Genomic DNA, 3,331 nt, shown 5'->3' on the forward strand with positions numbered 1-3,331 from the left:
AGCCCCGGACATCTAAGGGCATCACAGACCTGTTATTGCTCGATCTCGCGTGGCTGAGCGCCACTTGTCCCTCTAAGAAGCTGGACGCGGACCGCGGGGGGTCGCGTAGCTAGTTAGCATGCCGGAGTCTCGTTCGTTATCGGAATTAACCAGACAAATCGCTCCACCAACTAAGAACGGCCATGCACCACCACCCACAGAATCGAGAAAGAGCTTTCAATCTGTCAATCCTTTCCGTGTCCGGGCCGGGTGAGGTTTCCCGTGTTGAGTCAAATTAAGCCGCAGGCTCCACTCCTGGTGGTGCCCTTCCGTCAATTCCTTTAAGTTTCAGCTTTGCAACCATACTCCCCCCGGAACCCAAAGACTTTGGTTTCCCGGACGCTGCTCGGCGGGTCATGGGAATAACGCCGCCGGATCGCCAGTTGGCATCATTTATGGTCGGAACTACGACGGTATCTGATCGTCTTCGAACCTCCGACTTTCATTCTTGATTAATGAAAACATTCTTGGCAAATGCTTTCGCTTTGGTTCGTCTTGCGCCGGTCCAAGAATTTCACCTCTAGCGGAGCAATACGGATGCCCCCGACCGTCCCTATTAATCATGGCCCCAGTTCCGACAACCAACAAAATAGAACCGGAGTCCTATTCCATTATTCCTAGCTGGAGTATTCAGGCGTGGCTGCCTGCTTTGAAAACTCTAATTTTTTCAAAGTAAACGCTTCGGGCCCCCGGGACACTCAGTCAAGAGCATTGGGGAGGCGCCCCAAGGCAAAGGGGCTGGGACTGGCGGTAGCACGCCTTGCGGCGGACCGCCAGCTCGATCCCAAGATCCAACTACGAGCTTTTTAACTGCAGCAGCTTTAGTGTACGCTACTGGAGCTGGAATTACCGCGGCTGCTGGCACCAGACTTGCCCTCCAATAGATCCTCGTTAAAGGATTTAAAGTGTACTCATTCCAATTACAGATCCTCGAAAGAGTCCTGTATTGTTATTTTTCGTCACTACCTCACCGGGTCGGGAGTGGGTAATTTGCGCGCCTGCTGCCTTCCTTGGATGTGGTAGCCATTTCTCAGGCTCCCTCTCCGGAATCGAACCCTGATTCTCCGTTACCCGTGGTCACCATGGTAGGCACAGAAAGTACCATCGAAAGTTGATAGGGCAGACACCCGAATGGATCGTCGCCGTCACAGGGACGTGCGATCGGCCTGAGGTTATCCAGAGTCGCAACGCTTACGGGGAGAGCGCAGCAGGGGGGAGGCCACGGAGGACCGTCCCGGCACCGCGCCCTGGACCCCGGATTGGTTTTGGTCTGATAAATGCACGCATCCCTGGCGGTCAGCGCTCGTTTGCACGTATTAGCTCTAGAATTACCACAGTTGTCCGAGTCAACGGTTTGGAGCGATCAAAGGAACCATAGCTGATTTAATGAGCCATTCGCAGTTTCACTGTACCGTCCGTGTGTACTTACACGTGCATGGCTTAATCTTTGAGACAAGCATATGCTACTGGCAGGATCAACCAGGTAGCCCCCCAACACGACTGGACCGTGTCGAGGTTCGGGAGAGGAGAGGCCTGCATTAAGAGAAGGCGGCAGAAGAGCCCCACAGCGGCAGGGCGCCCGGACGGAACGGGTATAGGCAGGGCGTGCGGCGTCCGGAGAGGATGCGGGATGGCATGGGGCTTCCCTGGGGGGCCGGGGAACAGAGCCCTCGCAGCACCGGGGACATGTGCGGGAGGAGCGGCTCGCTGTGCGGTGCATGGTCCCGAAGCGGCAGGCATCTGGAAAACACCCCTTGCACGGGGAGGGCGAGGTGACTGGCCTCCGGAGGATGCCACGGCCGCCCCCGTCTCACCAACCGCACCCAAGACGACACACAGGGTCGCTCGGGGAGATGGCATGCGGGGGTGGGCCTATGCGGCGCCACCGTCTGGCTTAGACCTGCCTCCGCCGCGGGGGGTCCTCGACCCACCGGCGGACAGGCACGAGGATTGGGAGAGGGGGGCTGGCCGTCGGGGTCCGCCGCGGCTCTGGCACTAACCCGGCGACGCGGAGGTCGCGTGGGTGGTCGTCGGCCTGGCCGTGTCGGCGTCGCCCTCCAGCGTAGTCCCTCTTCCCGCTCGCGCCCATAACCTCAAAGGGATGCCCGAGCGGCTTTTCTTCCCAGGGATGCTCCCCGCCCGGGGCAGGAGCGCGGGGGATCCCAGGTCGGCCTTTCACCGTACTCCCTACCTCTTGGCCCTCGTTCCTTCTCCCGTTCTCCATCTAACCCCTTGGCTCTGGGGTTTCCGCTCTCCCTCTCTCGCTCTCTCTCCTGCTCCCTGACCAAGCCGCCTGGGAGGACGAGGGTCGAGGGGGAAGGCGACGGTCGGGCTGGGGCACACCACACGGTGAGAACCCCCTTCGCCTGCCTCCACACCTCTGTCGTCCTCCCCACTTTCGTAGGGGCTCGGGAAAAGACTGAAAATCGCGAAGCTCGGCAGTGGCGCGGAGACGCCACCCACCGCCGCCGCTGTCGCCACTGCCGCGGAGGCCACCCTGTCGGGCCCGAACCTCCGCTGGCCGGGCACGCATCTGGAAGAAAAGGGCCGCCCTCGGAGAAGATCATTGTGCTTCCCCGCACAGGGAGCGATTCGGACGACGGGCCCCCACGCCTGGGTGGGTGGGCGCCCCGCCGTTCGCCCGTGCGGGTCGTCGGACCGCTGCCTTCGCTCGGTTCGAATCAAACTCCCCACGGCTCGGCCACCTCCGCAGACGGGATGCGAGGCCGGCGTGCGCGCCCAAAGATAGGTGTCGGAAGCCCGGGGGTAGAGGAGGAAGGGGACCGCTCACCTTAAGCCGGCGCGAGCTCCAAAGCCCGGGCCGAGCGAGCGGCGCCACCTCCCCACCCGAGAGCGCTGCGCCAGATCGATCGGAGGAAGAACAGGGGGTCGTGGAGGGACTTGCCCAAGTACGGAGGCTGCAAACCCCTGTCATCGGGAGATGCGTGCCCAAGAGTCCTGGAAGCGAGACTCGGGTACAGACGCCCTTGCAGAGGGGGTACTGGATGTGGAACAGCACTGGGGTCGAAGCCACAAAAGCATCCGCCCTCATGGAGCCTCTCCTCAGCCTAAAAATCCAGATTTTAGCCTTGACGGCGCCCCCATGTGGAGAACCAGGGCCCGCGGGGGGGTCTGGCCAGGCTCACTTCAACCCAGGAACACCTCTCTTACTTGGGATGGGCGACCAGCAAAAGTCCCCCCACGCAGCTGCGGATGTCTGGGTTCAGCCAAGGTGCAGACCTCCAGCTGAACAGGGACTCATAGCCAAAACACGTGCCCGGGTCTACAGAGG

General features: G+C 61.2%; 1 non-coding gene across 1 annotated transcript in view; it reads right to left on the reverse strand.

Moving 5' to 3' along the window:
• The window catches only part of LOC141233361 (18S ribosomal RNA), a 1,874-nt gene extending 349 nt beyond the window's left edge, over positions 1-1,525 (reverse strand). The window contains exon 1 of the ribosomal RNA XR_012299471.1: positions 1-1,525. This exon is cut by the window's left edge and continues 349 nt beyond it. This is a non-coding gene — a ribosomal RNA (18S ribosomal RNA).
• Between the last annotated feature and the right edge of the window lie 1,806 nt (positions 1,526-3,331).

The sequence above is a fragment of the Phyllobates terribilis genome, unplaced genomic scaffold, assembly GCF_046119375.1.
Source record: "Phyllobates terribilis strain yellow unplaced genomic scaffold, ASM4611937v1 Scaffold_576__1_contigs__length_1038135, whole genome shotgun sequence".
Classification (NCBI taxonomy): Eukaryota; Metazoa; Chordata; class Amphibia; order Anura; family Dendrobatidae; genus Phyllobates; species Phyllobates terribilis.